Genomic DNA, 26,995 nt, shown 5'->3' with positions numbered 1-26,995 from the left:
ATTTTTAATGTTGCCTTTTTATATTTGTGTTATATTTGTACTGATAAATAAATAAAGGGAGACTAGTATAGATCTATTTCGAGCTAATTAGCTCTCATCAGCTAGCCATACCCTTACTGGGATTTGAACCTGGGCTGTATATTATATCTTAGGCAGGAGTCTAATTAGCTCGAAATAGATCTATACTAGTCTCCCTTTATTTATTTATCAGTACAAATATAACACAAATATAAAAAGGCAACATTAAAAATAAAAATATGGTTTTCTGCCTGCATGGTCTTCTGTGATAAGCCAAAGGACAGAAAGAGGGAGTAGTGACCTTCCTCCCATATTGGGCATACCAGGGGTTGTAACACAAATACATACATACATACATACATACATACATACATACATACATACATACATACATACATGCAGGTCTTGGTGTACTCGGGTCTTTTCCCATGTAAGATTGAGAGTATCTTGGCGATGTTTCGACGAGGTCCTACTCGCCATCTTCAGGCTGGTGCCTTCGGCTTCATGCTTGTTGCGAGCAAAGCGTGATCGGAGCTGCCGTCTTTCTATAAATATTGGTGTGTGTGTGTGGAGTGCTGGCTTTGTTGCTGTAAGCAGGTTGGTTGGCTGTGTTGTTACATCTTGATTAGTTGATGGAGTTGATGTATGCAGATTAGTCGGCTGTTTCATAACATCCTGTGTGGCTGAGCTGTGTGCCCATCAGTCTTTTGTGTTGTAACGACCTGGGTATTGGGCTGTGTGATGACATCCTGAGCTCTAGTGTAGTGATATCCTGAGTTCTGTGCGGCAGCCTCCTGGGAGGTTGGCTGCGTTGTAACCTTCTGAGCCTTTGTGTTGTAACCTCCTGAGTCTTTGTGTTGTAACATCCTGAGTTGTGTGATGTAATGTCCTGAGCAGATGGCTGTGATGTAACATCCCGGGGTTTGGTTTGGCTCTGGGTTTGCCGTCTAGCCATGTGTTCATGGCGTGTGTCAATTTGCTTTGGGTAGGGGTTGAAGGGGGGTGCAGCAGTTGGTGATGCTGTCATGATTTAGCTTCTGGATGGTGGTTGCATTTCGTCTATGGGATGGGTTTGGGTTTGAGTCTGGTGAGGGTGATTGGTGGTGGTGTGCTGTGTTCTGGGCCCGGTGTCAGTTTTTGTGGCTGGGACTCATTTGTTGACTAGGGCTAGTTTCCAGATGTCTGGTATATGGGAGATTAATTTGGTTCCTTCAAAACTGAACACTTCAACAAGAGAATAATTATGGAAGCCATTGAAATAGAGAAACACCCCCACAACACGAATAAACGTGACGATACCTCCCGCCTACCAGGCATCTGGAAACTAGCCCTAGACAACTCAGGATATTACAACGCAGCCAACCTCCTAGGATGCTGCAGCACAGGACCCAGGATATCACTACACTAGATCTCAGGATGTCATCACACAGCCCAATGCCCAGGTCATTACAACACAAAAGACTAATGGGCACACAGCTAGTACCTCAGCCAAACAACCAACTAATCTCCATACATCAACTCCATCAACTAATCAAGATGTAACAACACAGCCAACCAACCCGCTTACAGCAACAAAGCCAGTACTCCACACCCGTCCACCAATATTTGCTCCGATCACGCTTTGGTCACACAAGCATGAAGCCGAAGGCACCAGCCTGAAGATGGCGAGTGGGACCTCATCAAAACATTGCCAAGATACTATCATATGTTAAAGTATGCATGCCAAGTTAAGGTGCAACATTCTGAAACTGTTTCTGACACAAATTCATTTGTTAAGAAACTATTTTGAATTTGGTTGTAAAATTCTTGGATGTTTCAGAGAATTCTGCATGTGTTTGAAGATACTCTAGACCAGGACTGTCAAACCTGCATTGTCATGTGACATAGTGTGACTTTTTTACCCTTCGGTAAACCATGTGTGGGCATGGCCAGTGCCCGACACATCCAGGCCGTGGGCCTTGAATTTGACACCCGCGCTCTAGAGATTAAAGCAGAGATGTGAGGCCTCATGGAAGATAAGTCAATAAAGTTAAGTATATTCTTCATCAAATTGATCACAACTCATGGTAACTACATGGATGCAGCAATATTGTGGTTTTTTTTGGCAAAAATGAATTGATCTGAACTTCCTTACTCTAGGACTCTTTTAGATTATTATTTCTTAGTAAAGTCTACAGCTAAACTTTACATTCACTTACTAAGCAGCTCAGCTATGCTTAGATTTAGATCAATTTAGTTGAGCTTTGCCATTTGTGTTGACTTTAAGTTAGTCCTTTACTTTTATGGAAGAGCAACTTGCTTCTGCTTAGTGACAAATGTCAGAATTGCCAGTGCTTGCTTAGGATTCTTGAAAAAATAATGTTGGTCAACCCAAATGGATTCAGTATTAGCCAGAATTGAATTCAGGAACTACAGATCCTCTGTGTTTAAAAAGATACCATATTTTTCGGAGTATAAGACGCACCAGAGTATAAGACGCAGCAAGGTTTTGAAGAGGAAAATTTTAAAAAAAGTTTTTGCACTCTGCAAACCTCCCCAAAATGGCCCATTTTTTGCCAAATCGGGCCCGTTTTTTTTAAAAAAAGGCATGAATAGCCCTTAGGAGGCTTGTAGAGTGCTCCTGGGGGGCAGAGGGCCACCAAAATGAGCACAAAACAGCCCATTTTGTGTTAAAAAAAGGGCATGGATAGCCTTTAGGAAGCTAATAGATTGCTGCTGGGGGCTGGGGGCAAAAATGGGCCATTTTCACTCATTTCTGTCCTCCCCAGCCCCCAGGAGCTCTCTGAAAGCCTTCTAAAAGCTATGCACCACCCTTTGGGTGAAGGGGGCGGAGTTTCAGGAGGCAAAAAATGCTGTATTCAATGTATGATATGCACACAGATTTTCAGCCTCTTTGTTGAGGGAAAAAGGTGCATCTTATACTCTGAAAAATACGGGAGATTGATAGCATTTTTATGGCAGATTGTTTATTTGGGTATGTATGCAGGAATAAGGTGACGATTCATAGGTTCTCATCAATGGTGGGTTTCTATCGGTTTGGACCAGTTCTCCGAACCAGTACTACTGCCATCAAGCAGAGAGTGAACCGGTTCTCTGTTGTTTTGAAAGTGGGCCCACCCGCTCACTCCTGGATTATACCTGCCTTTATTTGAGCCCAGCTGATCAGGGGCGGCAGATTGAATTTCCTTTCCTCAGCTGTTTTCTTTGCTTTCCGAGCAAGTTTCGTTCAAGTGTAGTAGGAACGCCAGTAGGAACCCACCACTGGTTCTCATAATCAGTACTCCATGCAATTCTTGTTCTTCATCTGTTTCAAGGGGAAACCATAGCATCATCAAATTTCTTGCTGCAAAAATATCAGCTCTTTACCTCCTTTTCAAACCTACTTTCACAACAGATGGCTTAAATGTATGGATAAGATTTGGCTCTCCACTTGGTCTAGTATAATGCAAAATTGAGTCATCTTTCTTTTGTAACTTATGATTTCTTGGGAGTAATCTAACTTTTGCTGGAAAAAAAAACCATTTCCTTTGTCGCATCTGAAGATGTATTGGCTCAGGAAATCCAGACAAACATTCTGCTCATAGAAAACATAGTCAAAATTACATTTTGACTCTAACAACATCTTGATCAACTCACAAACCCAAGAAGAGCTACTTTATTGAAGGGCTAGTTCCTGAGATACTCAAACCAAATATTTAATGTCTTCTGGTTTGTTTGAATAAATACGGTTGTATATTTATTCTCCACAGTACTCCTGTCATTGCATGCTTCCCTTTCCCACAAAGTATGAACTATTCTTGGAGCAGCCCTTTTATGTTCATTTTCTTTTCGTAGGTTTGGGTCCATGAGTATTGGGGGGAGGGGTTGGGTGCTGCACAGTGGTGGGATTCAAAAAATTGTATTACTGGTTCTGTGGGCATGGCTTGGTGGGCATGGCAAGGCTTTGTGGGCGTGGCAGAAGGATACTGCAAAATCCCCATCCCCCCCACTCCTGGGGGAAGGTTACTGCAAAATCCCATTCCCTCCCCACCCCACCAACTGCTTTCCCGCTCCATTTTCCTGTTCAGGGCAACAAAATAAGATCAGCTGGCAGGCCGGGAGGCAGCAGGGGTGGGGCCAGCCTATTTGTTGGTTCTCCGTACTACTCAAAATTGCCATTACTAGTTCTCCAGAACTTGTCAGTATTGGCTGAATATCACGTCTGGTGTTGCAGGTGTATAATTCTTTGTAATATTTATAACTATATCTTGAAGCTAGCAAGTAACAAATCTGAAGTAGGCAATTTGTTGCTGAACTACAATTCCCATCCTTGTTCCCTTACATGCTGGGGATTCTGGGAATTAGTTAATTACCACTTGGACTACCACAGGTTCTGTGCTTCTCCAATTACACCACATAGATTCCACATTTAAAAATACCTTCAGTTTTGGCCCAATATAGATTATTTTTCTCTATTTTCCTTCTCTTCGGCTATCTCATTTACAGTGCTCTTGTTATTCCTCAGTTATTCATATCTCCTCTCAGAGTATTATTCTTTCCAAATTATGATGGGTCTCTTATTCAGAAACAAAGAGTTGCCAGGAAACTGGCAACTAACCATTAGTTCCAACTGATGGGATTTAAATGAACCTTCTGAACTGTTGACTAGCAATCAACAAAAGAAAAGAATGGAACAGCACCTTACAGCTAGAATTGTCTTATCTCTTTTCAATCACACTCTTAAAGAACCTAAAATATTGAATAGGAACAATTCTACATTTGGAAAGAGCCAGGCTATGTAGCTAAATGCCTTCCTCTGCTTGTGTTTTCTTGTTAACACATTTCTTCTTGTTTCAAATACTTGAGCTTTTAAGAATGGGTTGTGCCCTAAAATGCCCTTTCCCTCTAATAGCTTCATTTCACTATTGCACACTTGGGCATTCTTAAAGCATTTAATAGCCTAGTCAACATGCGCAAGGGAAACAAAATTATTTTGAAGCACACAGCCTTTGGTTGCTGCTGTAAACAATGATTCTGTCAACATATCTGCTTTTTCATTTACCCCCCTCAAATAGCATTCGTCCTAGGAACCTCAGGTTGCTACGGTGATTTGATTTCCCAGCGAGAGAGTTATCAACCATTAAATAGCCACATTCAAAACTGTATAATGAAACAACATGCAATCATCTTTTTTCATATGACTATATCTCCTTACTTCAGTTGTGACTGGGAGCATTAATTCCATCTCCTTCCACCACTTGAAGGAGCAGGACAAGGGTCTTCTTAGCTGCAACCCTCAGATTGTGTGACTTGGTGATGCTAAGCTCTTGATTTTTATATTGGCAATGTTATAACCTGTAGGTTGTTTTAAATACATATATTGCTATTCATTTTGATGGCTTGGTTTTTTTTCTTCCTTTGAATTTCATATTAAGCCCCCCCCCCCCCCCCAAGATGGTGGCATACTTAAATGCTTTGGCTTTGAGCTCCGGTGTCACAGTGGAGTTAGGCAAAAACTAGTCTACACCCGCGGGGAGTTACTAAAGATTGGATCTTCTAGTCGACTAGATATTACCAGCAACTTCCAGCAGTCTCATAATATACCGAGTGTCATAGTAAGACTGCCAGGCTCTCCATGGATCGTTGTTTGGCCTAGAAGGCAGCGAAGAAAGCTAAAGCAGAAGCAGGGATGCAGAGCTAGTTTACTAGTTCAGTTATGGAAGCAGCCTCACAGAGCAGCATTACCAAGCATTTTTCTAACCAACTCTAGATCCTTTGCCAACAAAACTGATGAACTAGAGCTATGGATGGCAGCGAATAAGCTCATTCGCGATTGCTGTGTGATGATCATCACAGAGACCTGGCTTCATCCACTTGTACCGGATGCATCAGTGGAACTAACTAACTGCACCACACACCGCTTTGACAGAAACAGCAACTCTGGTAAAAGCAAAGGTGGAGGACTTTGTATTTACACACATAATAACTGGTGTACTAACAGTAGAGTTGCTTATGCTCACTGTTCTGCAGATGTGGAATTCTTAACTGTCATTTGTCGGCTATTTTATTTACCTAGAGAGATTTCTGTTATAGTTATCACTGCTGTCTATATTCCACCTGATGCAAATGTTAGCGCAGCGCTCTCTAAATTACATGGCGCCATAGAGAGGCAGCAGCAAACTTACTCTGAGGGCGCTTTTATCGTGGCTGGGGACTTTAATTAAGCCAGTCTAAAGTCTGTTCTTCCTAAGTTTGTGCAGTATGTGCAGTGCACCACCAGAGGTAAGAAATTATAGCAGGAGCGAAAAAGAAAAAAAAACTAGCATGGAGTGAGTGTGCTTGTATTTAAAAGACTGACAGCCCCAGTATCGAAACTATCTTTAAACCTCTTTGTTCGGCTGGCTATACTTTGATGTCTTCTGCCCAATGGTAGAAGTGCAAAGAGACACTGACCAGAGTGTGAATCATCTCTGAGTATCTTCCTTACTCTGCTAAAGCAGCAAGATTTGGCGATGTCATCCAGTGGTGTCAGAGGGCAACCAATGGTTTCTTGTGCTGAATTGATCACTCTCTGTGGGGCCTTCCTGTCCACAGCTGTTAAATCAGCATACAATACTGTAATGCAATATGTGAGGACACTTTCTATGGTGGACCGATAGAAAGAGGTCAATAGCCGTTCTTCCACCTGATTTGGAAGAGGTCAATTTGGAAGAGCCGTTCTTCCACCTGATTTGAAAGAGGTCAATAGCCGTTCTTCCACCTGACTTCCACCTGAAGTCTCTGTTGGGCCTTTTCAATCACCAGAGACGTGTTGTTTTTCAAGTGATGGCAACGTGACGCCGCGAATTTGACACCTGTGTACTAGATAAATATATTTGGTTCCCTTATTACAGGATATCTGAAAGGAGGGGGTTAAAAAATCAAGATGGTAGCCACAACCATGTGATTGATGCCTTCCTTCTTTCTATGTGCAGGCACATAAAAAAAGGAGCTGGAATTTTCTTGGTTTTGTTGGAAGCAGAGGTGGGATTCAGCAGATTCTGACCGGTTCTGGAGAACCGGTTGCGGAAATTTTGAGTAGTTCGGAGAACCGGTAAATGCCACCTCTGACTGGCCCCACCCACATCTATTCTCTGCTTCCTGAGTCCCAGCTGATTGGGAGGAAATAGGGATTTTGCAGTAACCTTCCCCTAGAGTGGGGAGGGAATGGAGATTTTACAGTATCCTTCTCCTGCCATGCCCACCAAGCCACGCCCACCAAGCCTTGCCCACCAAGCCTCGCCACACTCACCAAGCCATGCCCACAGAACCAGTAGTAAAAATTTTGGAACTCACCACTGGTTGGAGGAAAGAATTTGGTTGCCATCTTGATTTTTAACATCTCCACCTCCTGATCAGTTAACTCTAGCCCTATCCCAAATGCTGTATGGAGAACAGGGGTTGTATACACTTACCTTCCCTACCAGTTCACAAATGTGAGCACACATGCTACCTCCGCACATGGGCATATCCTTCCGTGCATGCACATATCCTTCTGCATATGCCCTTTTGGCGAAAAAAATGCCTAAATGGGATGCCATAGAGCCGAGTGTGGAGCCACCTCCATCTCCACTATCTGTTCGGGTGATCTAGTCCAAACTGGTAGAATGCCACCTCTGATGGAGAGCTAATTCTGATTCTTTAAGTCATAGGGTTGGTGGGAGGAATATCACAGTAGTGTTTGGCTGGGACAAAAAAAGGACTCCTGAGGCAAGAATCAGCTCATTCCTCCACATACTTTTTCTCAGGCCGTTCCTTTTAAAGGAAAAAAACCAGCTAAAATCCAAAAACAACACATACTCTAGTGTATAGCAGGTGACAGCATCTTACAAGAGTCCTCCAAGTCTGATTTCCCACAGAGGTAAGAAAGAGTCATTGGCATTCTAGTCTATAACCTAAGGAATGCGTCATATGAGTAAGGCTATCTTAGAAAAAGTAGGTTATGGGTTGGTGATGTGAAAACTCTGCAATGGAAAAGTCCACCCAGAGAAACATTTTCATGCTTTCCACTCGTGAAAATTACTGTGTAAATGATGTACTCTGCTCCTAGTCCAGTACACAATGCTCTGGGTTTTTTTCCCCCTTTCCAAATATTTGTTCTCGGGTGGTAAGGATCTGAGCCAACACGGCAGAAAGGGATTTAAAAATAAATGGATGTTGAGGGAAACCATTCAGTTCCTTCTAGTTAATATGGTTGATTCTTAGTCTATTTTGCGCCTCTTTTTTTATTTATGGTGTAGGTTTCTTTTCATTTTCTAAGGGTCACGCGTGATTTCATCTGTCCAAATAACCCATATAATTTTATTTGTGATAATTTATTCAGGCTGTTTAAATTGCTAATTACTTGACTGTTTAATAGGATAACATGCTGTGTTTAACTGGTCTGTAAGCATCCACATGAGAATTGTACTTCACTGTGTATAATTATTTTAAACTTGTAGTGGCTGTATAAGAGGTAAAATGGTGGGACATCAAAGCTAAACCAATTGTGTTTCTGTATATTATGTTATAGTTTTTTTTCAAAATAATGTAAATCATGAAAAAGAAATACAAATAACCAATAACAGGTAGTCCTCAACTTACAACAGTTCATTTAGTGATCGTTTGAAGTTACAACATCACTGAAAAAAGTGACTTATGACCGTTTTTCACACTTATGACTATTGCAGCATCTCCATGGCCGGGTGATCAAAATTCAGATGCTTGGGAACTGATTCATATTTATGATAGTTCCAGATTCCAGGATCACCTGATCAGCTCTTGTGGCCTTCTGACAAGCAAAGTCAATCAGAAAGCCAGATTCACTTAATAACCGTGTTACTAACAACTGCGGTGATTCGCTTAACTGTGGCAAGAAAGTTCGTAAAATGGGGCAAAATTCACTGAACAACTCTCTCACTTAGCAACAGAATTTTTGGGGTCAATTGTGGTCATAGTCAAGGACTACCTGTATTATACCAGGACAATATTTTTCCACTGCCTGTCTTCTTCAACATTCTGATATTTCCTGCATTATTTATTTTTATTATTATGGGATAGAGCATCTCATCTATCAACATTACATCAGGGAACAAGTATAGGGTTAGGTTAGGGTAAGCATTTACTGCTCTTTTTATTTATTTTTCTTCAAAACAAATAACGTGTCCATTTTGTTCAATGCAAGGAAATATACATAGTGAGTTATGGAGGTAGAAAGATATGTTTGTTTAGGATAGTTTAACCATAAAGTTTTTCACATCCTTTTTTCGAATTCTCACTCATTCCTTTTTTGGTCTTCCCACTTTAGAATACTAGAATTTCTGACATTGGGAAGACCAATTTTTGCCTAGTAAAAGAGCTTATCCATTTATACATATACCTCATGTATCATATGGACCAAGAGTTTCCAACTTTGGCCACTTGAAGACTTGAGGACTTCAGCTCCCATAATTCCTCAGCCAACAAAGCAATGTATCCTATGGACCAGGGTGTCCAACCTTGGCCACTTGAAGACTTGTGGACTTCAACTCCCAGAGCTGGCTGAAGAATTCTGGAAGTTGAAGTCCACAAGTCTTCAAGTGGCCAAGTTTGGAGACCTCTGCTATCGACAGTCCCCAGCAGCCATGGTATTACATGGTATTCAGCATTATTCTCCAGAATAGTTCCACTCAAATGATCTTAGAGTCCAAGCAATGGAAGGCACTCATGAATGAGAAAGCCATTTTAAGAATGTTTCCTCTGGCTTTAGAAAAACATCACGAAAGAACATTCCTCGAGTTCAATCTGATATCCTATTTATGTTTGTAAAACATTTTACTGTATGAATCTTTTAATCTTAAAAACCCCAAGAATAAATGATTGTGTGTGACAGTGCTATTATTACAAATGTTTTAACTCTGCAAAAGGTATTGCTTTGACTTTCTGTAGTTATTGATTGTGTCTATGTTATCCAGAGCTCTGCTTTATTTTGTTCTTGCAGCTTGTTTCTTAACAATTCTGCTAGTTTGTTGCTTGATAAATTTTTGTTTAACTGAAGTTGATCTTTTTCATCCCATTTATTTTGTGTATTGGTCAAATAGCAGGTTTTTTATTGAGTTAATGAACAAAGCTCTTGATCTTACCAATGATACCATAATACCAATGATATTCTTTTAGAGAAAGACAAAGATGACCCTAACCTTAGCTTTCCAGTGCCTGTTTTCATTCAAGTGGCTCGGTGTTGACTTATTTAATGACAACAGAATCAGCAGAAAAGGTCCCAGAGTTTTAAGATTTGCAGGTTAAATATAAGTAGCAGGTTCAGAGGATTGGGAATGATATAATGATATCATGAATAATAAAGGTAAATGGATTAGGATATATGTTACAAAATTCAGGTTTTGTGGCTAGAAGGATACAAGACTAGGTTGTTGCTTAGATTATTCCAGTATCTGATTACACTTAGACAGAGGCTTTTATGATGTTCTCATCCAAATCAAGCTTCTATTAATTATCCTGAATGAGGTGACAGGATACATGGAAAGAACTTCTGACTTTTTAGTAGGACACTTGCCCGACAGGGCCCATTCTTGAAGCCTGGTGATCCTGTCTCTTTGCTCTTTGACAATCAACCTGATGCTACCTTTGTTTGCAAATGTATGATTGGCATGTAATTTCCTCAAGATCATTATCCAGAGTTAGAGGGTCACAGGAGTGGGAGTCTTTCCCTGGAGCATAGAGACAACACGATTCTTATTTATATTTGGCAGCAGGAAAAAAGAAGCAGGTTGTTGGTTTATGCATGTATGTGTGGAATGACATGAATAAAAGGCCACCAAGCAACACTGGCTTGTAGGTTCCCATATCTAAATTGTGTTCATAATGCTAAAGATTGGAGTATAATCTAGCTTCTTCCATAAAAAGATAAAGGTTCCCCTGGTGCATATGTGCTAGTTGTTCCTGACTCTAGGTGGTGGTGCTCATCTTCAAAGAGCCAAAGAGCCAGTGCTGTCCAAAGATGTCTCCCTGGTCATGTGGCCAGCATGACTAAATGCCGAAGACGCATGGAACACTGTTACCTTCCCACCAAAGGTGGTCCCTATTTTTCTACTTGCATATTTACATGCTTTTGAACTGCTAGGTTGGCAGAAGCTGGGACAAGTAACGGGCTCTCACTCTGTTACGCGGAAGTAGGGATTCAAACCGCCAAACTGCTGACCTTTCTGATTGACAAGCTCAGCGTCTTAGCCACTGAGGCACCACGTCCCTTCTTCCATACTAGCCACTATATGTTGCCAGTAACTCCAGCATGTCACCAAAGAGTTTAAGTTCTATATTTACACACTGGAGCTGTAGAACTGTGAATGCTTAGGCTGTTCTAACATCTGCCCTTATCTCTTCACACTGTCCATACTATGTCACATACATTACTTCCAAGTAATAGCATCAGCTCCTCTTCCTCCTCCTCCTCCTCCTCCTCCTCCTCCTCCTCCTCCTCCTCCTCCTCCTCCTCCTCCTCCTCCTCCTTCTCCTTCCTCCCATCATCTACCATGAACTTGCTGCCTCTAGTCATCCATCTATCCCAAGCCATAGCAGCCTATGTTACTTTTAGTAGACTTACCTCACCACCAGTAGTAGACTTATCTCATCACCAGTTTGAGACAATATGCATGTACATTTGTGTCACCAATTTTTGATATCAGGATGTTGTGTGTCTCTCTCTGTGTGTATGTCAGTGTATGTATATGTGTATCCATTTATCCATTTTATTGCTATAGGATATGATAAAGCCCCAGTCCCAGACATTTATGTATTCCTGGTTAAAGACAGTATGGCATACCAGGTTTTCCTGAAAATAAGACCTAATAAGGTCTTATTTTCTGTCTCCCAAAGATACATTAGGGCTTATTTTTTGAGAAACACAGTATCATGATGGTGGTGAGGGAACAGACCCTGCCACCCTACCCCAAGTGCACACAAAAGAGGTGGTGAATGCATGGGAGCCAATGGTGTTTGGCAGCAGCTGCAGCCTGCTGCCCCTTGGCCATCACACAATGGGGCTGCACAGCTCATGCAATGCAGGTGAGTCCAAGCACTGCAACTGCTGGGCTGGCCCTCCAAGCAGCAGGCAGAGGCAGAGGCATGGCGGGAGATGCACACGATCTGGTCTGCTGGACATGCCACATGGCTGCCCACCCACTCCATACCACTGTCTGTTGGCCTACAGTCATGATACAGTCATGGCCGCTCGGTGTGATACCTCTGCCTTTGCCTGCTGTTGGAGGGCTGGTCCAGCGGTCAAATTGGTTGGGCTCAGCCCCAGAGTGTGCCAGTCCCTGGGCTGGTGAGCTGCAGCTGCTGCCAGACACCATTGGCCCATGTGCACTCACTGCCTCCTATGCTGGCCATGCCCACCCAAGGGCTGATGATCAAACTGAGGTTTATTTGGAGTGTAGGGCTTATATTATGAACATCCTGAAAAAATCACGTTAGGGCTTATTTTCTGGTTGGGTCTTATTTTCAGGTAAACACAGTAGTAATTACTATTTGCTTGTACCTTATTATTGCCTTTGAAGTTCTTCACAACCTGTTTGATCAGAAGAGACAGCTCGTCTAAAATCGACTGTAGCTTATCATGGAACTTATAGTTTCTAGGGCAAAATTGAGGTCCACTTTTGATCCTCCCCAAGAGAGCCTGGGACAGATTATATCTGAATATTTCAATGAAGATTTTCAGTCCCCCAGGTAGTTGAGTCATGGCAATTGGGCTTCTTTTCTTGTTGATTCAAAGTGTTTTGCTGCTCATCCAAGTAACTTCTTTATTTTCTTTCCAATAAGAAAAGAATTCCAGTTGCCACGACTCAGCTTTCAGACAATTATAGTTGAAGTTCTAACAAAACCTCATTTTTCCAGGAGGCCTTGGAGGTAGATGTGTCATGATGCTATTCCCTCTTGTAGTTTGAGATTTTATGTATATGGAGTTTTTTATACTCTATAAAAAAAATGTAGGTTTATGTTTTGTATGTATATATCAGTGGTGGGTTGCAGCCGGGATGCCCTGGTACGTGCGTACTGGTGCCTGCCAGGAGCACCGGGTACCGTTCCAGTACGGTGCTCCAGAGGGCCCACCTGCCCGGCCAAGCTCCTTACCTATATTTGAGCTCTTTGGAACTTCTGCGCATGTGCACGGAGTGTATGGCACCTGTGCAACACTCTGCTGAGCAGCTGGAGCATCACGGAGGTAAGGACGCATGCACGTGTGCGCATGTGCTTGTGGGGGACGCTGGGCCCCGTTGCACCGTACCGGTTGCAAAGGGATCTGGAATCCACCACTGATGTATATGATTACATTTATTTACAGAATAAGGTATCTAAGCTGCTCACAATATGGAGTGAATCCAGTGGCATATAAGCCCAATAAACAAACAACAGTTTCCCCTAGTGAAATTCAACATTTACTGAGCAAGACAGACCAGTTATATGATTCCTATATTTCCTAAATAATATGCACACTCATATTAAGTGAACTGCCTTTAATTGGTGCAGTTGATTTCCTGATAAAACTAATAGATAGCAAAATTAAGAATTCATTTTTTCATCAAATATTGTTGCATGTTCTAGCGTGCTAGAATTTTATACCATACTACTATGTTTTGTTGCATTCTCTTTGGCATTGCGTTGAATAAGACTACACAATGAATTCATGCATTGAACTAAGACTTCATTCATCCCATTCATTCACATCCATTCATCACACCTCATTTTCACAAGGTATAATGACTGAATTGACAGAATAAGCTAAGGCAGTGATCCCCAACCTTTGTGGATTAGCATCCCAACTGGATGGGGGAGAGGGGAACCAGCCACATGAGTGGAAGGCCGATACACGTGCATGCAGCTCAACTTGCATGAGGGGCAGGCTGGCACGTACACATGTGATTGCTCACCCACCCACTGGTTGTGCAAGTCAAACTGCTCGTGCGCAAGTTGAGATGTGCATGTATACATGCACCCCAGCCAGCCACTTGCATGGCCCAATTCCAAATAGGACACAGTCCAGTAATGGGCCTCGGCCCATAGATTGGGGACCAATGGACTAAAGTACATATGTGGAAAGTGGCACAAAGAAGCACAGTGAGTAAACCCCATTGTAGTTGTGAAGGTTGTGGATCCTCAAAGCATCTTTCTATATGTGCCTTTCTAAATGTTGGCTAATCAACAGCTCTCTTCAATTGTGAATAAAGGAAAATATATATTTGGTCTCAGTTCATGGCTGAGGTGATGCTAAAACTGCTGATGGAGCATTTACCAGAAAATCTAAGAACATGAGAAAGTCAGATGAGAAAAGAGACTTACAGGACGTCCTTGCTTAATGAACACAAGGGGACTGGAAACTCCATCACCAAGTGCTTAAACAGAAAACCATGCGACTGCAACATGACAACATCACTTCCATCCAGTCATTAAGTGAATCATGTCATTAAGCAAGACATCATGTGGCCACAACAACTTGCCATTTTACCTCTGCATTCTCCTTAATAATTTAATAACTCTGCTTATTTAAAAGCTGGTTGTAAAGCACGCACATGCCATCACTGTGGGAGACTGCAGCAGGTGAAAATGTAAAGACCAGGTGCAAAGCTTTTTTGTTGTACATTTGAATGGTTGCTAGACAAGGCAGTCAATAAGTGAGGATTACATGTAGTGTTAAAAAAAATGACTTAAATGTTGACTGTGTAGTAGAATGCGAAGCTTTTTCCCCATACTGGTCCCATCAGCGAGTAGCATCTTGAGAAACTGGTCGTCCATATCCTATTGCGATTTATGGTGGAACAGATATGATTACTGCGGAGGAAAATGCAGAAAGTATTTCTAATAGAAATCTAGGGTGCCTATGTTTTATTCTTAGCTTCCAGTGGTGGGTTCCGGATCCCATTGCAACAAGTACGGTGCAACGGGGCCAGGCGTCCACCACATGAATGCGTGCAGCACACACACACACACATGCACAGCGTGCGCATGCATACTTACCACCTGCGACAATCTGCAATGCCTCCGCGATGCTCCAGCTGCTCGGCGGAGTGCTGCACAGATGCCGTACGCTGCATATACGGAAGCCCCGAAGAGCTCAATACCGGTAAGGAGCACAGGCAGGCGGGTGGGGCCTCTGGAGCGCTGTAATGGAACGGTACCCAGTGCTCCCGGCAGGCACTGGTACACCTGTACCGGGGCGTACCGGTTGTAACCCTAATCGGTATAAGAAGATTGCACTCACTTTAGAGTTTCTGTGACTAGAAGAGAGGTTGATCCTGAAAATGCCAACCACACTCCAGAGGAGCTGTTCTACCAAACTGAATGCCTCTGTTGGCTTTTAAAATAAGGGCAAACCCTCATTTCAGAAGCAGAGTTCAGATGGACCATGGGATCTTTTGCATTAGGCTAATATGGAGTTCAGAGGAAGGAACTTTAAGGTAGGGTGAGGGAATATTTATTCACCTGTTTGTATAATTTTGGGATGCGGTGGCTCAGTGGCTAAGACGCTGGGCTTGTCAATCAGAAAGGTCAGCAGTTTGGCAGTTCGAATCCCTAGCGCCGCATAACTGAGTGAGCTCCCGTTACTTGTCCCAGCTTCTGCCAACCTAGCAGTTCAAAAGCAGGTAAAAATGCAAGTAGAAAAATAGGAACCACATTTGGTGGGAAGGTAACAGCGCTCCGTGCTCCTTCGGCATTTAGTCATGCCGATCACATGACCACAGAGACGTCTTCTGACAGCTCTGACTCTCAGCTTTGAAATGGAGATGACCTCTGCCCCCTTGAGTTGAGAACGACTAGCACAGGTAGTCTTTGATTTATGACCGTTTGTTCAGTCATTGTTCGAAGTTACGGTGGCACTGAATGGACTTACAAACCATGGCCTCACTAACAGCTGTTAAAGTGCCCACATAATGATTAAACTTTGAGCACTTCACCAGACTTACAACTGCAAGGACACTTCAACTCTTCCCACCAACCAGCTCCCCATTCTATGCTATGACCTTTTGCCCCCCCTGCTGCCCTATGCTCTGTTGCTCCAGCTGACCTTCACTGACCTTCGCTGTCCTCTTGCTCCCACTTGGATGAGCAAAGGCTGCTGGATTGGATTGGATGGTGTACTCACTTAAAAAACCCTGATTCTCAGATAAAGATGGCCACTCGGATTGCCATTGCTAAGTGATGTGGTCACACACAGTGTTGCTTTATGATTGCATTACTTAGCAACTGAAATTTTGTTCCTAATTGTGGTCGAAGATTGAGGACTATCTGTAAAAGCAATAGACATTCAATAAAAATCATGAATGAATAGTTGAGATTTCAGTTGGTGCTGAAAAGCTATAAAACTCAGCACTAACTGTAGTTGAATTTTTCACTTGGTCGGGTCGATTTTCTTAATCATGACACAAGTTTGCATCAGGAAGCACCCAAACTAGGCTTTAATATTTGTATGGGGCATAAGGAATTTCTTTTCTTTAAACCTATTAAATCATTAAAAAAATAGAAATCTAATCAATTTACCGATTAGGAATTGCAATAATTTTCTATAAAATTATACCAATGAAAATAGTAGTAGAGCAGCCAGGTTCTAAAAAATAATATCAAAATTATTTTTAAAGAACTTAGAAATATTAAAAAAAAACCTGTCATTGACAACAATAACAACAAAATGAAATTAAAATGGTTCTAGGCAAGTTTTTTTGAACAGGATTCCACAAACAGGGCATCACTATGATAAAGCCTGTTTTTTTTCAAGATCGCTATTTCCTTCTTTATGCAGTGGCTCTGATTAACATCTTAGGATTTAAGTAGGTAAAAAGGATACACATACACACAAATACACACAAATTTGGAAACTTCAGTTAATTCAAAATGGAAGAGCTACATTGTTAACCTGGTTGGCTGCTGTAGTTTCTTTGCACGTGTCTTTTGCTAAATGTCCTTTAGGATCTGATTCATGGTGCGTGCGCATACACACACACACAAACTTATATGTGTATGTAAATATGTATGTATGTAGATATGTATATGTTGTGTGTGTGCATGCACCATGAGTCAGATCCTAAAGGACATTTAGCAAAAGACACGTGCAAAGAAACTGCAACAGCCAACCAAGTTAACAATGTAGCTCTTCCATTTTGAATTAACTGAAGTTTCCAAATTTTTTTCCCCAAACGGAATTCTATGTTTGCTTCATGCATAATCCAAATACAAGTGAGCAGAGTGGAAATGATTGGTGTAAGGCAGGGGTGTCCAAACTTGGGAACTTTAAGACTTGTGGACTTCAACTCCCAGAATTCCCCAGCCAGCATGGCTGGCTGGGGAATTCTGGAAGTTGAAGTCCACAAGTCTTAAAGTTCCCAAGTTTGGACACCCCTGGTGTAAGGCTATCTTGGACCAGGAGAATGAAGCCACTTGGATTTCCAGTAAAATCCTTAATCTGAAAATATCTCCAAAGTGATTATGTGAAGTGATTGTTTAAAGAAAGTGCAGTAGGAGGAACATCACATAACTAGGCAGCCAAACTATTCATCAATCTTATAATAATAATAATAATAATAAATTTGGATTTATTAGCCGCTCCCTTTCCGGGCAGGACTCGGGGCGGCGTACACTAAGACATATATAAACATACATATATACACAGACATACATGCACGGAGGAGGTAATAGATTAAAACATTTAGACAAATTAAAACCATTAACATGCCCCGTTTAATAAAAACCCAATATACAATAAAAATTTAAAATTTAAAAAAGACAGTCAGGAGGAATATGAAAAAATTACGGTTGAGCCAGGCCGGATAATTGAAAGAGGTGGGTCTTCAACTGTACACGGAAGGAGCGGAGATCGGAAATAATCCTGATGTCATGGGGGAGGTCATTCCACAGGGCTGGGCCCATCACAGAGAAGGCTCTGCTCCTGGATGTCGCCCCCCGACACTGTTTGGCGGACGGCACCCGGAGAAGTCCCTCTCTGTGTGAGCGAATTGGTCGTAGGGATGTGTGGGGCAGGATGCGATCCTGCATGTAACTAGTTCCTATGCCATGAAGCGCTTTAAAGATCATAATCAAAACCTTGAAACGCACTCAGTAGACCACAGGAAGCCAGTGCAGCTCGCGCAGGAGAGGTGTTACAGGGGAGTATCTAGACCTCCCCATAATCACCCGCGCAGCCGCGTTCTGGACCAACTGTAGTCTCCGAGTGCATCTCAAGGGAAGCCCCATGTAGAGAGCATTGCAGTAGTCCAGGCGAGACGTCACTAGCGCATGGGTGACTGTGCGTAGGGCATCCCGGTCCAATAAGGGGCGCAATTGGCGCATCAGGCGGACCTGATGGAACGCCCCCCTTGCCACGGCTGTTACATGGTCATCCATGGACAGCCGGGCATCTAGGAGGACGCCCAAATTGCGCACCTGTTCCATGGGGGCTAGTTGCACGCCCCCAATGGCCAGAGATGGAAGCACCTGGTTGAACCGGGGGGCCGGAAGCCACAGCCACTCCGTCTTGGAAGGGTTGAGTTTTAGTCGGTTGCCATCCATTCAGACCCGTACGGCCTCCAAACACCGGGACATCATTTCGACGGCCTCATTGGGGTGGTTCGGGGTGGAAATGTTATCTTTGGCTGGGGACTTCAGGATGGAGGAAAAGGGCAATCTAACACATCCCTGCAGAGATGATGCTGAGATAGAGAACTGCAAATGGGTGGTGAGCCTGGAGGGATGCAGTTTCTCTGGATGAGGAGAAGCCAAAGCATTTACCCACATGTGCTTGGAAAGACAGCACTTTCCAAGGAAGCCTGCAGAGTTTCTACAGGTGAATTTCGAATAAGGAGTGCCAAAAGTTGAGAAAGAAAGATTGTGCTTGCAGCCTCAGCGTAGCCTATAATGGACATTGGGTCTAACCTAACTCCACTAATAATACAAAACAATGGAGTTCAGAGGAAGGAACTTTAAGGTAGGGTGAGGGAATATTTAATACAATAGTAGAGTTGGAAGGGACCTTGGAGATCTTCTAGTCCAACCCCCTGCCTAGGCAGGAAACCCTATACTGTTTCAGACAAATGCCTATCCAACATCTTCTTAAAGACTTCCAGTGTTGGGGCATTCACAACTTCTGGAGGCAAGCCGTTCCACTGATTAATTGTTCTAACTGTCAGGAAATTTCTCCTCTGTTCTAAGTTGCTTCTCTCCTTGATTAGTTTCCACCCATTGCTTCTTGTTCTACCCTCAGGTGCCTTGGAGAACAGTTTGACTCCCTCTTCTTTGTGGCAACCCCTGAGATATTGGAACACTGCTATCATGTCTCCCCTAGTCCTTCTTTCTCTTAAGCTAAACATACCCAGTTCCTGCAACCGTTCTTCATATGTTTTAGTCTCCAGTCCCCTGATTAACTTTGTTGCTCTTCTCTGCAGTCTTTCTAGAGTCTCCACTCCACAATTATAATTAAAAGTTACAGAGATCTTTGAAGCAGCATTAGACCTCTTGGTTAATGTTCCTACAATCCAGAGCATGAATAAAAAGAAACAGAAATAAACAAGTACATGGATTTAAAAATAATCTATACCAAAAAACTTTGGTCTATGAGAATTTAAAACAGATACAGGATTTGGGTGAATTTGGATTTTGCTTATTTTCAAGTATTTTTGAAATAATTCATTAAACAAATCAATAAATGGTACAGGTTTTTGTGGGAAAATGGGTTCAAGGGCCTGTCATTAAATGGCATAGACTGTAGAACACGCCAAATGGGACTAAAGAGTTAAGAAAATAGAGGAAGTGAAAAGGAAACGAGAATGTCCTTTCTAGCTGTTGCTTTCTCTTGTTGGATAAATCCAAAGAGAGGGAGAGAAAGATGGCTATTATCACTGAAGCGGTGAAAGAAGGGAGAAGAGGATCACTAACACAGCAAAAACCAATAAAAGGCATTACAATAGAGATGCTACCAAGGATTTTGAAGAATGGGGTAGAATCAGAGGTGGTATTCAGCCGGTTCAGACCGGTTCTGACGAACCGGTAGCACCGATGATCAGTCGACCCCGCCCCCCTGCCCCTGCCCTATCCTGTCCTTTATTTCCTGCTTTCTAGCGCATCTCATTGCATGGCACAGCTGATTTCCCCCCCTCACTGTTTTACTTACCGTTGCTGACGTAGAAGGTAAGCAGCCGAGCTTCTAAATGTTCCATTTTCAGCACTGCACATGCGCACAAAGCATGCGCTCACTGAACCGGTTGTTAAACCAGCAGCATCCCACCACTGGGAAGAATGTCATAATGTCAGTAGCAATTTTACTAATGGAAGATTTGCAAATATGGAAGACATTAAATTTGTTTTCCAGAAATGGTTGTTGAAGTTTTAACAGTATGGGAAAAGGAAGATGAGGTTATAGAAGTAGATGGGTTGTGCATAATTAAATACATTTTAAAAATGTTTTAAGAACTCTCTCTTAGGAAGAAATACTAAATTATGCAACAATACTTCAACACCAAGTTACATTTGCCCAAGAAATATCTATTAGAAAATTCCCTGCAAGGAAGGAATACAAAGTAGATTTCTTTGGTCAGAGATAAAATAATAAGTACTTTCATACAAGATTGAAAACTTTTGATTGCTGACTTGGATGATTTTTGTTTTTGTTAATTAAAAAGTGTTGAATATGAGGAAAGAGGAAATGTGTATGAAATTTTAAAGGTGGGAGGATAAGCTTGTAAACTTCTATTTTCTAATAAAGCTTTCTTTTTTCTTTCCTGCACTTGTTCTTTCATCTTTTTTCTTAACTTTGTTTTATATTTTCATATTACATTTATTCATGGAAAAAATAATATATATGCAAACACACACACACACACACACAATCTTTGTCCCTAGTCCAAATACATGTTAACTTAAAAGCTTTTATTCAGCCTACTTCTCTGTCCAAGGTAGAAGCTAATCCACCAAAAATAATTTGTAGGTTGTATAGGATACACTGTATATGTTAGTGCAGTTCTGTTAAGTGTATGTTAGAAGCATTTTGGCCTCCAGTGTAACTCCTTCAAAACAGATATAATTTTGGTGGTAGACTATCTTAATACCAGCTTAACAATGGCATCTTTCCTTAGCTACAACCATCTTAAAGATAATACCATGTAAAATCTCCCAACTCACACCAACATTTTCACCTAGTAAGTGCTAAAAACTAGAAAGCGAGTTTGATGCAAGTTTGATCAGGTTGTAATTAAATCATCAGACTAGACTATGGACCATGAGTTCTAGTCATGGCTTGGCCTAGCTGGCTTGGTCCTAGCCTAAGGGACCAAGCCAGCTAGGTGACCTTCAGCCAGTCACTGTCTCCAAGCCATAGGAAGGAGGCAATGGCAAACCACTTCTGAAAACTTGCCAAGAAAACTGCAGGAACCTGTCTAGGCAGTCACAGGAGTCAACACTGACTCAATGGCACACAGATGCAAAATGCTGGCAAAATGGTGATGGCAAGGGACAACAAAATTAATTTAAACTTACAGTTTTTGTTTTTGTTTTTTTAATTGCAGAGATCATTCAGAGTGCAGACTAATTAGGAGCCTTGTTTCTCCATTGCCTAGCAACTGCATGGAGTTAAAAGAATCTGAGCGGAGTATCTTGTGTGCACTAAAGAAAAAAGGCAGGCATGCGCTGTCTTTTCATACACATGCTTATGTGTGCTTGTGTGAGGCTCTGTGTGTATGTGTGTGTGATCGTGTCTATAGTATCAATGTATCGATGTATCTAGCTATCATCTGTTGTTTTCAAGCCTATTCCAATCTGAAAACAATTTGTTGCTTTAGAATTCTTTGCTCTGTTTTATTTCCATACTATGTAAAAGAAGTTCTTTGAGTAGCTGTAAAATAGGCTTTATTAATTAAAAGCAGTCTATAAAGACAATTGTCTAATGAAAATTCAGATTTATGGTGTAACTGTTTAGCAAATAATAAATGAATGCTGAGGAGCCAAATGAATGCCTTCTGCTCATCTAGTACAGGAAAAATTAGCAAAGCACAAAGCAGCCTGATAAAATATAATAGAGAGAGATTTCTGTAGGCACACCGGAGAAGAAGAAGGATACTTCCAGTGCTCAACTTAAGCAAGCAGTCTTACATTTCAGTGTACATTTCTAATTCAACTGGGAGGACAATTTCTCATTCGATGACTCATGAGGATTTCTTCCCATCTAGAAGGTCCTGTGAGGGTTGTCCAAAAATTGGGCTTTGTCAGGAGACTGCAATTAGCTCAGCTCAACTTGGGGGTTGGCAGTCCTCCTCCATCATTTCCCTTGAGCCCCCTCCTGGCCTATTTAAAATCCTATCCTTCTGAGAGAGCTTCCTGGAAATCATGCTTCCCGGTTATTAGCCTGGAAACTAACATAAATGTGACAACTCTACACCCACACACGAGAAATTCACTGATTTCATTTCTGGTCCTTTGAGGGGAAAAAGCACAAGTTTCTTTCTATATGGATGAATACTGGCTGCATGGACGTGCCTATGTAGTCTCCAACAGTGGTGTTCAGTTTTGATGGCTGGTCTCTTTTTTAATGTTTGAAAAATGCCAAAGAAGAATTCTTTACAGTACCAGAATGGGGCAACTCGCCGCCGCCAATTCACCATAGTGCAACTCGTCGTGGCTAACTAACCGCGGGGCAATTCAACATATAGAAGATTTAAATTAATTTCAATGGAACCATGGCCAATAATACTAAAATGAAAAACTCAGTACAGAAATATTAGAGCTACAATAATCTCAACAAAAATTTGGTCACCAGCAACAAAGGTAACTGAATGAAATGGTCAATACAATGTTAATACAATGGCTCACGGGGAGTTGGCCATGTTGAGTTAGCTTCAGCAAGTTGGCTATCGTAAATTGGCTGTGACAAGTTGTCCTAGACCAGCGATGGCTAACCTTTTTGTTCTTGTGTGTGGAGAGCGTGCGCGTGTGTCGACATCTATAATGCGTGACACCTCCCCTGTGTGCTCTGTCCCCCCTGTGCATGCACATTTGACCCCCTGGTGCTCTCCTTGCCCCGTGCATACATGTACGACCCCCCTGTGCTCCCCTGCCCACCCCCATGCATGCACGTGTGACCCCTGCACCATATTTGAAGCTTCCTGGAACCAAAAATGGGGCACGTGGGGGCACTGCACCCCCCGGTGCTCCCCCCACCCCTGAACATGCACACACGACCCCTGCCCCTCTGCACATGAGTGTCAGAGGCCCAAAAATCAGCTGGCTGACGGGAGGGTCACACACATGCTCAGTGGAGCTGAGCTGGGGCGACGGCTTGAGTGCCCGCACAGAGGGCTCCATGTGCCACCTCTGGTACCATAGGTTTGCTATCATGGTCCTAGACCTTTACAGCACTACTCTGAATATTAGTGCCAGGATGGAAATGAGGATTTCAGGGCGTATGTGGAGAAGCCTCAGTTTAGCTTTGGAATCCAGCAGCTTGTGCTCTGTCCATTCATAGGGCTATTGGAATTTCTAGTGGTAGAAAGAGGCTAGGGGTGCATTTTTGGAATCTGATGAAAGGGAAGAAGCCCACACTTCCTCCTTTAGGCAGGAGCTATAATTCATCTACTTCTCTTCTGCTCTTCTCTGAAGTGCAGTCCTGCCAATAATGTTTGTACCATTTCACAACATGTGTTAAAATCATACTGCTTGTACTATGGCAAAAAGGGGGGTTTTATCATTGCAAGGAGTAGGCTTGTGTATATGAAAGGTGGGACTTTGTTGTCACTGCTTCCTCCTGAATGGAAAAGAAAAAAGAAATGGCAGTCATATAAATAGACAGCGTTTCTTCTCTAAAACTCCCCCCCTCCAAGCTTGATCAATATGTCATTTAGCAATAGCAATGCTCCCAGGAAAATGAGCATCAATTTCACGGCTGGCAATAACCCAGTGGCAAGAAGATTGTTCCATCAGGTTGAGCAAAAATAAACGAGAGCCAAAAACAGAATCAAGTCTGCCTAATGGTATACATTTCCAGAAGCACTTTTGTGAAAATGCAGAAATGTTTCACTGGCATTCAATGCAAAGGAAAGCAAAAGTCTTTGCAGAAAAATAAAATAAAATAAAACAAATGGAAGCAACCTAATTTTGGGAGGTGGGGTTGGTTCTGGGGATGGGGCTGCCATTGAATAAGGGATGGAGGCAGGCGTAATGGGTGGTGTCAGGCATTGTTATGGAAAGCATGGATGACCTTGGTGAAAGAGGAGAAGAGATGCTGCCTAGGAAGTAACCAGACAAGACAGGCAGGAGGTCCAAGAAATTTAAATGGTCAGAGAAAGAAACTTAAGAACCTGCCTTAAAGGATCAAGCACTTAAAATATTGATGGTGGCACAGTGGTTAGAACGCAGTACTATAGGCTACTTCTGCTGACTGCAGTCTGCCTGCAGTTTGGTAGATCAAATCTCACCAGGCTCAAGGGTGACTCAGCCTCCCATCCTTCCAAGGTGAGTAAAATGAGGACCGAGATTGTTGGGTGCAATATGCTGACTCTGTAAACCACATAGAAAGGGCTGTAAAGCAGTGGTGGGATTCAAAAATTTTTACTACCGGTTCTGTGGTCATGGCTTGTGGGTGTGGCAGGGGAAGGCTACTGTAAAATCCCCAATCCCTCCCATCGTACTGTGGAATCCCAAATCTGAAAAACATCCTGGGATGATCTTCATGATCTTATCCCCACACCCATAAATCCATCACATGGTCCAATCTTCTTCGGCCACGCTGGCATCTTCACCCAGCTGCTTCCGGTCAGGTGCAGAGGTGCGGAGACAAAAGATGGCCTTGGGCTTCTAGAAAAGAATGACAACAACACATTCCACAATGCTACTCCTTTCTATTCCCCCCTCCCAACTACTACACTAATGAAACAGCATAATGAAATAATAGAGAGTGTGGCAGGCCAAAGATCCTAGAAGGGATATAACTGCAGGTCTGACACCCTGGCTGTGTGATCTGAAATTGGGAAAGCTTTTGGACATATCCTGTTCTCGGCCCCTGCTATGTAGGGTGTGGCTTCTCTCATTTCCTCTTTAACATCTAAATGTAGTTACTTATGTCATCATCACCATGACATAAGGTGTTATCAATATACTGATGATACCCAATTATATATGCCTGTCCTTGGTGAATTAAATAATGCTGTGAACATCTTATTCTGGTGACTGGAGGTTGTTACGGTCTGGATGGGGAACAACAGGCTTCAGCTGAATCCTGGCAAGACCATCCCTCTGTTCTGTAAGTCGTCCCCCCCTCCATGACCTGGTTTTGTCACTAGACTTGGGACCTCCAAGTCTAGTGGCCCCCAAAACTATAGCTCCCAAATCTAGAGCCACTCAATCTTCACAGGATTCCACTGAAGTCTGTTGCTCGTCATCCAGACCAGGAACATGAGACATGCATAGATGATTCCTCTACTGAGATGGCTACACACACTCTGTCTTTCTCCAAGGTTTGTATATCTTGTCTTAATAATATTTAACCTTTAATGCCAATCATACATATATACAATCCTGATTGTTTTTTATATGCCTTGTTTTATCTGATTGTTGTAGGTCTCCCAGAATAATTTTTTCATGAGATGGGCAGCCATAAAAGTTAATAATAAATAAAAATTAATGAACCCCGGTATAGTCTCAGAGGCATAATTGGCACCAGTTTTTGTAGCATTCATCTGTAGCTGGATAGATGTCAGTCATATATAAAAACAGAGAGCATGAACTGCAGAATTCAGGCACAGTAAAGGAATACAGAAAATCACATGATTTTGATACAGTTATAAACTGCATTTTAATCTATAGTGTTGATTTTAATTGTGTGCATAACACACACACACACACACACTTACAATTCTACCAAATTTACTGGAACCAGTGTGCATGCAATTGCGTGCAGAGTTACTATGTATAGCCTCCATTAAACATAATGATGTTTACTGCCAACTGCATAGCCTTCATTTGTGAAATGTGGTTTTTTTTAACAAATTATTTTTGTCAATGAAGTGTTACTATATAAAATGCTTCTCTAACTAAGACAGAGGAATAATTAACCACTTTCCTGCTTAACTATTTACCTCAGTCACTGATATCCTCCGTGCTGATGGGAGAAGGAACAAAAATAAAATTTGATTTTAGAGTAGATAAGTCTTGTTATAGTCACACCTACAATCTGGCAGCCAGTTGATTCTTGGATGCGGATCTTGGTTTTAAGGAGTGTGATTTATGGTCAGTCTAACCTGACTGATCATGTGGCATCAAGCAGTAATGAAAACATAGATTTTCTCCCAGGCAATCTATCCCTAACCTATTCTTTCAAGTCTCCCGATGTACTCATCTCCACTGTCACTGGGTTCATCTAACTTGCTGCTAGGTGTCTTTTTCTCTTTCCTTTCACTTTTCCCAGCATCAGAGACTTCTTCAGGGAGTTAAGGATAATTTGAGTCATCATTTGTTCTGTGAATGAGAAACCTGGGCTGATTTGTTTATTGATACATTTGTCCCTTTGGTATTCTCTAACACCAAAGTTCAGATGTTTCAAAATAAAACCAGATAGAGCAGTGGTTCTCAACCTTCCCAATGCCACGACCCTTTAATACAGTTCCTCTTGTTGTGGTGACCCCCAACCATAGAGGAGCGGTGTCTCGGTTCCTAAGACCATCGAAGATATGTGTTTTCCGATGGTCTCAGGTGACCCCTGTGAAAGGGTCCTTCGACCCACAAAGGGGTCCCGACCCACAGGTTGAGAACCGCTGAGATAGAGCAACCAGACTTAAGACTGAGAAAGAGTGTATCATACTCCTAGGAAGTGGGCGGTTTAGAAATAGGAAATATACTGTAAAGATAGATAAGCAAACAAGCAAACAAATAAATTGAAGTGGTAAACAAGTTTTGCCTTTATTGTGATGGTTTTACCTGTCAGCCAAGCACACTCTAGAGGAAGAGAAACAAAGGCAGA

General features: G+C 42.2%; 1 protein-coding gene across 1 annotated transcript in view; it reads left to right on the top strand.

The window, feature by feature from the left end:
- Nucleotides 1-26,995, top strand: part of AMN (amnion associated transmembrane protein) — a gene marked incomplete at both ends in the record, with an annotated part of 118,480 nt that overhangs the window by 29,637 nt on the left and 61,848 nt on the right. The window lies entirely within an intron of this gene.

Source organism: Natrix helvetica, assembly GCF_964273705.1.
Source record: "Natrix helvetica genome assembly, chromosome: 1".
Classification (NCBI taxonomy): Eukaryota; Metazoa; Chordata; class Lepidosauria; order Squamata; family Natricidae; genus Natrix; species Natrix helvetica.
This window is presented reverse-complemented; position numbering and strand designations above follow the sequence as displayed.